The following is a 12,131-nucleotide window of genomic DNA, read 5'->3' on the forward strand; positions in this document are numbered from 1 at the left end:
CAAGAAATCCACTATCATCAACGGGTTTCGAAAGGCTGGACTGCTGCGTGTTGAAGGGGCAGCATGAGCTCAGCGAGGTATTTGCCTCCGGATGAAAGTGACGAGAGCGACAATGAAAACGATCCAACATTGGATGAAGCAATTCTGAGGCTATTCAACTCCGACACCGAAGGAGATGACTTCAGTGGTTTCAGTGCACAGGAGGAGGAAGATAGCGACCAATGACTTTCTTGGTAGGCTACTGTTTTAATTTTTGTTACAAGCCGTGTTTCGTTAAAGCCTATTTATTTTTGTTACAAGCCGTGTTTCGTTTAAAGGCTGTGTAAAGTTCATTTGTTTCAATGTACCGGTAGGCACCTGCGGCTTATAGACATGTGCGGCTTATTTATGTACAAAATACATATTTTTAATAATTCAGTGGGTGCGGTTTAGATTCAGGTGCGCTTAATAGTCCAGCAATTACGGTAAGCTAGCATATATACAGGGTCAGTGCCAATACCATATTTACAATGTGCTGGAAAAAGGAGAGGTTGAAAATGACCATGAATTCGCCCGCCAGTTTTTCTGCGCATGATCTGAGAACGTACCCTGGAATATTATCCTTCATGTCCCCCAGCTGATCTGAGAACGCGGGTCGGCGGGGGCCCCCCATGTACGGCTCGGTGTTGTTATTGTCAAAGTGTGCATAATCAAATGCATTGAGTTTGTCTGGTAGAGAGGCATCGTTGTGCAGATCATGGTTGGGTCTTCCTTTATCATCCATGATGACTGGAGCCCCTGCCACATGCGGTGGGCGATGGAGCCTGTGTTAGGATTCCACCTTGTTCCTAGATTGTCCTTTTTCTCGTTTGATGACTCTGGAGGTCTTAGCCCGACTTCCAAACCAGCCCCTCAGCCCTGGCAACTCACCAGAGGACCCTCAGCCCTGGCAACTCACCAGAGGACCCTCAGCCCTGGCAACTCACCAGAGGACCCTCAGCCCTGGCAACTCACCAGAGGACCCTCAGCCCTGGCAACTCACCAGAGGACCCTCAGCCCTGGCAACTCACCAGAGGACCCTCAGCCCTGGCAACTGTTATCATGCGTTGCTGATGAAACTCTGAGGGTGACTAATAGTGATGAGGGGATCAAATCAACATATCTTAACCAAGCAGAATGAAACATGTTGCCTTTGGTATATTGCTCTTTATATAACCCATATTATACAATATAAACCCACCCTTGAGAGTTGAGACAGCCAATAATCCTTCCATTTAAACAGGCCATATTAAATGGTTTGTACTTGGCCATAACAATGCCTTTCTGCTCCACTACCCACAGAACCACCATGAGTTCCAGCAGACCACTGTTCTGGGCTGTGCTGTGCTGTACCTTACTGTGTTGTGTTGTGTTGATCTGTACTGTACTGTACTGTGCTGTGCTCTCCTGGATTGCACTGTGCAAGGGGAATCAAAAAAACAAATGCAATTCACATTTAAATTATAAAACAAGCATGAAATTCAAATGAGGATATTCGAAGATCTAAACAGTTGGGAGGCATTTCATATATGTTACATGTGTCAATCAGTCAAACGAATACAGGTGGCTCAAAACAAAAACAACGCGGGGCGTTATGGGATACAACTTCGCTCTGAAGCCAGCAGTGTAGCTGATTCGGTCAAAGTGGCTATTGGAGGGTCAAATTAGCCCCTACACCCTCCATCATTCTCACTACCTCAGCTATGGGACACTTGTGCATATAGTGGAGGTGCACGTGAACGTACAACTGGAGGGGTGAGGAGGAGGGGGTGATTTGGGATTCAGCCGGAGAAGAGAGGATAGGGAGGTGGGGGGCAGGAAGAAGAGAGGGAAGAGAGCAGAGATAGAGGAGGGGAGGAGGCCTGGAGGGAATGTGCTGCTTGTGTGTGAAGGTGCAGGAGGAGAGGGTGGGGGGCTGCTACTAGCAAGCATGTCTGGGAACGGTGATCCCTGATCTCCAGGGTCAAATCCCTGCCTGGCTTCAGCAAAAAAGCCCAGCTCCATAGCACTAAGTGGGATGAACATATGAGCCTCCCCTGGAGCTGAGGGAAGGGAGGAGGAGGGCAGAGGGGGGTTCAGCAAGGTTGTCATCCAAGCTATGATGACGTAAACCCTCAAATTAGCTCCAGAGGCAGCAGCAGTGGTACATTCAGCACAGAATGAATGATAACATTTAGATTAAGTCTTGCCTGGACTGTCGCATGCGCTATATTTTCAGGTCCTAGATCCACTCCCCATGGCCGGGTACAGTGCAGGAGACTATGCTGCTTCTCACATGTTTCACAACACATTCTCTCTCCAGGGCTTACACTTCGATATACTGGTAGTCGGCGTGCCTGGCCTGATTACAAAGGTTTTGTTAGAGCTACTGTGTTCTTATTGTGGTATATCAGAGCAGTTGATTACAGCTGTGTTAAAAGCCTTGTACTGTTTGTATAATGGTACATCAATGCAGGCTGATGTGTTGTGTTAGCCTGGAGTGCTGGGGCTGGGGGGTTAGAGGTGGTGGTTGGTGGGCTGAGAAGGAGGTGCTGAAAGGAGGGGGGGGTAGTTCCAGAAGAACTGAAGTGATAAATCACCCATCAGCCTCAGGGCTCAGTGGAGGAGGGAGGTGAAATCCCCAGAGGTCTCCTGTAATAGCCAGTCCTCCTCTGCCCCAAACCACACTCTCCATCTTCACCCTCCAATCTCCCCTGACCACCACACAACCCGTCTCTATCCCTCACCACGCAGGCAGTTCAGCTCTGACAGTGGGGCACATCAAGACCGTCATGGTTAAATGTGCCAATAGGATGAGATGGAATAACAAGAGAAACAGGTTAGTGGATGTGTACCACACAACACGTCATATAGCAGACAAGGACAGAAGTGGGACAAGACAGAGGACATCAAGTTCACCTCTAGAAGATGACGAGGGTCTCCGTGACAACAACAAGTCATCAACCATCCCTTTACAGCATGAAGTCATCATGAGACATCCCAATATCCTCATGACCTACAGAACCTGGCTGGGGGAGGAGATGTGTAAATAATCTCTGGGATCAGGACAGACAAAGACCCTCTATGAGGCGCAGCCAGCCAGCACTTACGCATCTCTACTGGCTGATCAACTCAGAGTCTGATGATCATGAGACTCAAGTGCACACAGAGGCAATATCAGCTGAGACCTGATGATCAGCCAATAAGTGACTAGCTGCAAGCGCTAAAAGCTAACCTCAGCCGCTAGGCTACGTTCTATTAGCTGTGGATGTTTCCACGCGTAGATGCTAACTCTAGCTAAGGAGAAGAAGAGAGGCTCAGCCAGCAGCAGACGTCTTGTAGTCTGACAGGAAGTGAAATATCACAAGCCATCGACAAGCCTAACAACCTGGTTCTGCTGCCTTCTGTAGCTGGGTGTCATGCACCAAGACAAAGCAGAGACTTGCAGAAGTGTGATCATCACTCTTCAACTGTACGAATGCAGCCTAGTCATTCTATTCAGGCCAAGTTGAGACATTCGTGACCCAGTTGCCATGTAATGTAGAGACATGTAATGACCCATGGAATAGTCTCTTAGAACGGCCAGGAAAGCACTTAGAACATGATTCTGAAGGCCAAGGGAGGTGATATATCCTTCTATGGCAGTGTGTGTGTGTGTGTGTGTCTAGCAGGCAACCGATGCACTAATAAAGTGGGGCAACTGAGTCATCATTTCAGCATTCCTATTAAATCCCATTATGCATCATGGTAGAATTCCTCCCAGGTTTCTGCAGGCTGGTCATATTTCAGGATCAATGACATTCAATGTCAATAGCAGGTCAGTGTAATCAGCAGGTCACACACACACTATTGTCTGATATACCCAACACATAATGAGTTGCTTGGACTCACTGTGTGCAATAATAGTGTTTAACATGACTTCTGAATGACTTCCATCTCTATACCTCACACCTACAATTATCTGAAGGTCTCCCAGTCGAGCAGAGAATTTCAAAACACAGACTCAACTACAGAAAGGTCAGGGAGGTTTTCCAATGCCACAAAGAAGGGCACCTTATGGTAGATGGGTAAAATTAAAACTTAAAAGCAGACATTAACACTTTCGTGGGTCTATCATTACACCCAGTCACTACAAAGATACAGGAGTCTATCCTTTTATACATTTAATTCACCTTTATTTAACCAGGTGGCCAGTTGAGAACAAGTTCTCATTTACAACTGCGACCTGGCCAAGATAAAACAAAGAAGTGCGACACAAATACATAGTTACACATAAACAAACATACAGTCAATAACACACTAGAAACATCTATGTACAGTGTGTGCAAATGTAGAAGAGTAGGGGGGTAAGGCAATAAATAGGCCATAGAGGCGAAATAATTACAAATTAGCATTAACACTGGAGTGATAGATGTGCAGATGATGATGTGCAAGTAGAGATACTGGGGTGCAAAAGACTAAGAGGGTAAGTAACAATATGGGGATGAGGTAGTTGGGTGTGTTATATACAGATGGGCTGTGTACAGGTACAGTGATCGGTAAGCTGCTCTGACAGCTAAAAGTTAGAGGTAGATATACGTCTCCAGCGTCAGTGATTTTTGCAATTTGTTCCAGTCATTGGCAGAAGAGAACTGGAAGGAAAGGCGGACAAAGGAAATGTTGGCTTTGGGGATGACCAGTGAAATATACCTGCTGGAGCGGATTTTTGGAGGGTTTGTATCATTTGATTTACACAACATGCCTACCACTAGTCATACCACTAAAGAAGCAAATTATATATATATTTTTTGTGAAACAAGACAAAAAAAAACAGAAAACTTGAGTGTGCATAACTATTCACCCCACAAAGTCAATACTTGTAGAGCCACTTTTTGCAGTAATTACAGCTGCAAGTCTCTTGGGGTATGTATGTATCTATAAGCTTGGCACATTCTTCAAGGTAAAACTGCTCCAGCTCCTTAAAGTTGGATGGGTTCCACTGGTGTACAGCAATCATTAAGTCATACCACAGATTCTCAATTGGATTGAGGTCTGGGCTTTGACTAGGCCATTCCAAGACATTTAAATGTTTCCCCTTAAACCACTCGGGTGTTGCTTTAGCAGTATGCTTGAGAGACTTGTCCTGCTGGAAGGTGAACCTCCATCCCAGTCTCAAATCTATGGAAGACAAACAGGTTTCCCTCAAGAATTTCCCCTGTATTTAGCGCCATCCATCATTCCTTCAATTCTGACCAGTTTCCCAGTCCCTGCCGATGACAAACATCCCCACAGCATGATGCTGCCACCACCATGCTTCACTGGGGGGGATTGTGTTCTCGGGGTGATGAGGTGTTGGTTTTGCACCTGAAATAGCATTTTCCTTGATGGCCAAAAAGCTCAATTTAAGTCTCATCTGACCAGAAGGTACTTCTTCCACACGTTTGGTGAGTCTCCCACCTGCCTTTTTGTAAACACCAAAAATGTTTGCTTATTTTTTTCTTTAAGCAATGCCTTTTTTTGGCCACACTCTTCCGTAAAGCACAGCTCTGTGGATTGTACGACTTAAAAAGTGGTCCTATGGACAGACACTCCAATCTCCGCTGTGGAGCTTTGCAGCTCCTTCAGGGTTATCTTTGGTCTCTTTGTTGCCTCTCTGATTAATGCCCTCCTTGCCTGACCCTCTCTTGGCAGGTTTGTTGTGGTGTCATAGTCTCAATTTTTGTTAATAATGGATTTAAAATGGTGCCGAGGGATATTCAAAGTTTCAGATATTTTTTTATAACCTAACCCTGATCTGTACTTTTCCACAACTTTGTCCCTGACCTGTTTGGAGAGCCCCTTGGTCTTCATGGTGCCGCTTGCTTAGTGGTGTTACAGACACTGGGGCCTAACAGAACAGGTGTATATATTCTGAGATCATGTGACCGATCATGTGAAACTTACATATTGTCCACCTGTGTGCAATCTAACTAATTGTGTGACTTCTGGAGTTAATTGGTTGCACCAGATCTTATTTAGCAGCTTCATAGCAAAGGGGGTGAATACATATACACACACACCACATTTCCGTTATTATTATTATTATTTTTTTACATTTTTTTTTTTTCACTTCACATATTTAGACTATTTTGTGTATGTCCATTACATGAAATCCAAATAAAAATCCATTTAAATTACAGGTTGTAATGCAACAAAATAGGAAAAATGCCAAGGGGGATGAATAATTTTGTCAGAGTCAGAGTCAGATGCTCAGTTCTCTAGTGTGTGTATACGTTTAGAGTAATATATACAGTGGGGCAAACAAGTATTTAGTCAGACACCAATTGTGCAAGTTCTCCCACTTAAAAAGATGAGGCCTGTAATTTTTCATCATAGGTACACTTCAACTATGACAGACAAAATGAGAAAAAACACATCCAGATTGTAGGATTTTTAATGAATTTATTTGCAAATTAAGGTGGAAAATAAGTATTTGGTCACCTACAAACAAGCAATATTTCTGGCTCTCACAGACCTGTAACTTCTTCATGAAGAGGCTCCTCTGTCCTCCACTTGTTACCTGTATTAATGGCACCTGTTTGAACTTGTTATCAGTATAAACGACACCTGTCCACAACCTCAAACAGTCACACCCCAAACTCCACTATGGCCAAGACCAAAGAGCTGTCAAAGGACACAAGAAACAAAATTGTAGACCTGCACCAGGCTGGGAAGACTGAATCTGCAATAGCTAAGCAGCTTGGTTTGAAGAAATCAACTGTGGGAGCAATTATTAGGAAATGGAAGACATACAAGACCACTGATAATCTCCCTCGATCTGGGGCTCCACGCAAGATCTCATCCCGTGGGGTCAAAATAATCACATGAACAGTGAGCAAAAATCCCAGAACCACACGGGGGGACCTAGTGAATGACCTGCAGAGAGCTGGGACCAAAGTAACAAAGCCTACCATCAGTAGCACACTACGCTGTCAGGAACTCAAATCCTGCAGTGCCAGACGTGTCCCCCTGCTTAAGCCAGTACATGTCCAGGCCCGTCTGAAGTTTGCTAGAGAGCATTTGGATGATCCAGAAGAAGATTGGGAGAATGTCATATGGTCAGATGAAACCAAAATATAACTTTTTGGTAAAAACTCAACTCGTCATGTTTGGAGGACAAAGAACGCTGAGTTGCATCCAAAGAACACCATACCTACTGTGAAGCATGGGGGTGGAAACATCATGCTTTGGGGCTGTTTTTCTGCAAAGGGACCAGGATGACTGATCCGTGTAAAGGAAAGAATGAATGGGGCAATGTATCGTGAGATTTTCAGTGAAAACCTCCTTCCATCAGCAAGGGCATTGAAGATGAAACGTGGCTGGGTCTTTCAGCATGACAATGATCCCAAACACACCGCCCGGGCAACGAAGGAGTGGCTTCGTAAGAAGCATTTCAAGGTTCTGGAGTGGCCTTGCCAGTCTCCAGATCTCAACCCCATAGAAAATCTTTGGATGGAGTTGAAAGTCTGTGTTGCCCAGCAACAGCCCCAAAACATCACTGCTCTAGAGGAGATCTGCATGGAGCAATGGGCCAAAATACCAGCAACAGTGTGTGAAAACCGTGTGAAGACTTACAGAAAACGTTTGACCTCTGTCATTGCCAACAAAGGGTATATAACAAAGTATTGAGATAAACTTTTGTTATTGACCAAATACTTATTTTCCACCATAATTTGCAAATAAATTCATAAAAAAATCCTACAATGTGATTTTCTGGTTATTGTTCCCTCATTTTGTCTGTCATAGTTGAAGTGTACCTATGATGAAAATTACAGGCCTCTCTCATCTTTTTAAGTGGGAGAACTTGCACAATTGGTGGCTGACTAAATATTTTTTTGCCCCACTGTATATATAATTACTGAGAGAAAGACAGAGAAAGAGAGATTGGTGCAATGGTTGAGTTTTAGTTTCAAAATGATGTAGATAAATACATGTTATCTACGGTATATCATGAGAGCACCAAGTTGGGAAAGTGCCGATGGTCCTTAAATCTCTTTGCTTGGTAATATCACTACTTTCACAACTAGCAAACCTCTTAGATGGACACCTTCTTTGTCTATCTGAAATACTCTAGTAAGGGCTTTAGACCAACTAGAGCTCAAAGCACATTACCCTCAAGTCCTTGGTCTTCTGCTCGTAAATAGCACACAAACTACTTTATGTCCATTTGGCAAGTCCTATCGTCACTTATTGCAAGTCGAGTATGCAGCCAGATGTATCCAATCACTGACCTTTAAAGAGCATGTGCATACACCAGCATGACTGACACATGCACATACAGAAGGGAAAGGTAACATGCACCGCCACACACTCAGTGAAGAAGTCAAGTTTCCCACGTACCTGGTTATCCACATAATCCTGAGGAAGACCACATCAAGCACCAGGAATGGATAAGGGGGAGGAAGAGAGCGCACGAGAGAGCGAGAGAGAGGGGGCGAGAGAGAGAGGGGGCGAGAGAGAGAGGGGGGCGAGAGAGAGAGAGAGGGGGAGCGAGAGAGAGAGGGGGGCGAGAGAGAGAGAGGGGGCGAGAGAGAGAGAGGGGGGGAGAGAGAGAGAGGGGGGGCGAGAGAGAGAGGGGGCGAGAGAGAGAGAGGGGGAGCGAGAGAGAGAGAGGGGAAGAGAGAGAGAGCGAGAGAGAGAGGGGGGCGAGAGAGAGAGAGGGGGGCGAGAGAGAGAGAGGGGGCGAGAGAGAGAGAGGGGGGGCGAGAGAGAGAGGGGGCGAGAGAGAGAGAGGGGGCGAGAGAGAGAGGGGGGCGGGAGAGAGAGGGGGGGCGAGAGAGAGAGGGGGGGGGGCGAGAGAGAGGGGGGGCGGGAGAGAGAGGGGGGGGCGAGAGAGAGGGGGGGCGAGAGAGAGAGAGGGGGGAGAGAGAGAGGGGGGGCGAGAGAGAGAGGGGGGCGGGAGAGAGAGGGGGGGCGAGAGAGAGAGGGGGGGGCGAGAGAGAGAGGGGGCGGGAGAGGGCGAGGGCGAGAGAAATACAAGATGTCAGGAGGATCAACAGAGGACATTTACATTTTAGTCATTACATAAAACATAACTCAAGTTAACTTTTGACTGTCCACTGAAAAGGCATGTGTCTGCTTTCGCCCTCCACCCCAAGTGAGCCCTCTGCAGGACATAGAATACGCTTCATGGCGATGGTAGTTCAGTGTGGAGTAAATGTATGATACAGGCATGAAATCTACTTATACTGCAATGTTTCATTCAACTTTCAACACTCAAGATAAACAATCTTGTGACAACTATTTTTGGGGGGAATAAACTAACTGAATTGTAACCAACAAACCAGTAGATATACTTTTACAGAGTAAATCCACTCTCCTTATCCTCCGCTATTTATATTCCTGGACACATCGCTAGCTATAAACCAACATCTCAACCACACAGCTTTTAGACGGTTACCTACCACACAACAAGTACTTCATTTAACACTTTTACAGTTACACCACAGCTGTCAACACTACACTTACACTAAACAGAGAAAGCTTGGTACAGACACCTCAGACACAGCCGTCTATGACATCTTTCCGTCTGAGCCGAGTAGAAGTCCTTTAACTTCAGGAACATAGTGAGAATAGATTAAGGTCAGTTCTTACCGTGGGGTCCTGGCCGTCAGTGATCAGTTCCCGCTCTCCCCGGGGGTTGACCTTGTGAAAGCCCCGGCGGGAACGTCTCTGGGACTCCTCCCTCTGCAGTGCCCCCTCCTCACCCTCGCTGGCATTGTCCACCTGAAACACATCACCAAGCTGGGCCTCAGTGCTGTAGGTCCGGGGCTCAGAGCTACCGCTACTACTAGACTGTTCTTGTTTTGAGATCAGAGTCAGCTGCTCAGACTCATCACAGTTCTTTCTGGCTGCTGGTTCTGAGAGCTGATCCTGGCTCTGTTCCTGTTCAGAGTTCTGTTGTTCAGGCTCCTGGTAGAACATCCAGGTCTTCCACAGCACAGAGAGCCTGTGCAAGCGCCTCGTCATGGGGACTGCATCCAGGACACGGGCAAGAGAAGAAAGGAGATAGGAGAGGTTGGAGACGGAATGAGTCTCTCTCTCTCTCTCTCTCTCTCTCTCTCTCTCTCTCAAAGGCTGCGACGAGAATAGTTCTAGTCATTCTCAGTCTGCTGTGTCGAGTCAGGAGGCCGTTTCTGCACAACACAGCGAGATCACAGCTTCCTGTAGGAAACCTTCAATATACCAATTTCCTTTGCGAGACAGAACATTTTTGATTGTGGAGAACATTGCATTACTATGCTGTTATTGCTGGAGAATTTGTTTTCTTTTCACATTACAAAAAAAACAAAAGCTGAGCAAAGTTGCATTTTGTGAAGTGAGTTGTGAAACTATTCAGAAACATTAAAACTAGGATAAGTATTAGTGGAAGAATACTTCAACTGTTCAAGCCTCATAGGCTTTGAGGATTTAAAAAAGGAACAGTACTGTTCTAGATTCACATGCTTACGGAGAGTATTTTCACCAGAAAAACGATGAGGATGAGAAAGGCAGTCTAGTATGAGAGGAGAGGAAGTGTTTTATGAAGGCAGATGGGTTTATCAGTGGAGGAGCTGACGTAACCTAACAGCCCAGGTAAAGTGCTGGTGTTTGTAATAAGTACGTGACAAACAAACTATTACCCCTTGTTCAAAACAGCCATTTTTTGGGAGGGTTTTCAGTTAAAACAATACAAATTTAAAATTAAAATCATGTGAATTCATAATGCAGATGTCTACATTGAGCTTCCCGTGGAGTGATTGTTTTATCATTTATGCTGCTAGTGTGCTTGCTTTTCTCGAGAGTGGTGCGTGAGGCTTGTTGTTGTCATGCAATCACAAGTCATCAAACCAGCTCTAGGCTACAGTCATAGAGCTTCTCTGTGGCAAGTAATTAGGAGACATCAGCTATTCAACAGAAGATGGAATTACAATGACAGAAATAAAAGTTAAATGAGAAAGACGGGCTACAACACCAAGAGCCAACAGGCAGGCCGCCTCTTATCCTGAATGGGTTTGTTGTAATTTACTGGAGGATTTGGAACGGGAGGAAGCGCACAGTTCAAGTTATGTAGTCTCAATTACAATAGCTAACACAAACTAGCTAGCTTAACTAGAGTCTCTTGGTTTGATACGTCAAGTCAGGTACTATGTAATCAGATTAAATTATAAATAACTAGTGAGTCCACCAGCACGAGTCTACTTGGTTGCTATCCTTCTCACCCTCCCTCGTTACTCTGCTTCGAGCCTCTCATTCTCCCTCAGGCGTTACAGCTCCAGGTAATAAATGCCTAGGTTTACCTCCACTGTACTCACATCCTACCATTGTCAGTACATTATGTCTCGTATCTATTCTACCACGCCCAGAAATCTGCGCCTTTAATTCTGTTCCCAACGCATTAGACAACCAGTTCTTATAGCCTGTAGATGTACCCTTATCCTACACCTCCTCTGTTCCTCTGGTGATGTAGAGGTTAACCCAGGCCCTGTAGCCCGCAGTTCCACCCCTATTCCCGAATGGATATGCTACAATCTAAAATAGATGCCCTCAAACTCACACAAACGATTATGGAACCTACCAGGTACAACCAAAAATCGGTAAACACGGTCACCCTCATTGATATCATTATGACCAACCTGCCCTCTAAATACATCTCTGCTGTCAGCGATCAGTGCCTCATTGCCTGCATCCGTAATGGGTCTGCGGTCAGACGACCACCCCTCATCACTGTCAAACACTCCCTAAAACGCTCCCTAAATTGTCATTACAAATATATATATATAAAAAAAACTTTTTATTTTTTAAATTGTCCGATTAATCGGTATAGGCTGTTTTTGGTCCTCCAATAATCGGTATCGGAGTTGAAAAATCATAATCGGTCAACCTCTACTCCAGACAAGCTTCAATGCCATACAACTCTCCTTCAGAGGCCTCCAACTGCTCTTAAATGCAAGTAAAACTAAATGCATGCTCTTCAACCGATCGCTGCCCGCACCTGCTCGCCCGTCCAGCATCACTACTCTGGAGGCTTTTGACTTAGAATATGTGGACAACTACAAATACCTAGGTGTCTGGTTAGACTGTAAACTCTCCATCCAGACTCACATTAAACATCTCCAATGCAAAATTAAATCTAG

The 12,131-nt window shown here is 45.4% G+C and overlaps 1 pseudogene; it reads right to left on the reverse strand.

Moving 5' to 3' along the window:
* Positions 1–12,131, reverse strand: part of LOC135550951 (rap guanine nucleotide exchange factor 6-like) — a 162,015-nt pseudogene that overhangs the window by 94,918 nt on the left and 54,966 nt on the right.

Source organism: Oncorhynchus masou, chromosome 12, assembly GCF_036934945.1.
Source record: "Oncorhynchus masou masou isolate Uvic2021 chromosome 12, UVic_Omas_1.1, whole genome shotgun sequence".
Lineage (NCBI taxonomy): Eukaryota > Metazoa > Chordata > Actinopteri > Salmoniformes > Salmonidae > Oncorhynchus > Oncorhynchus masou.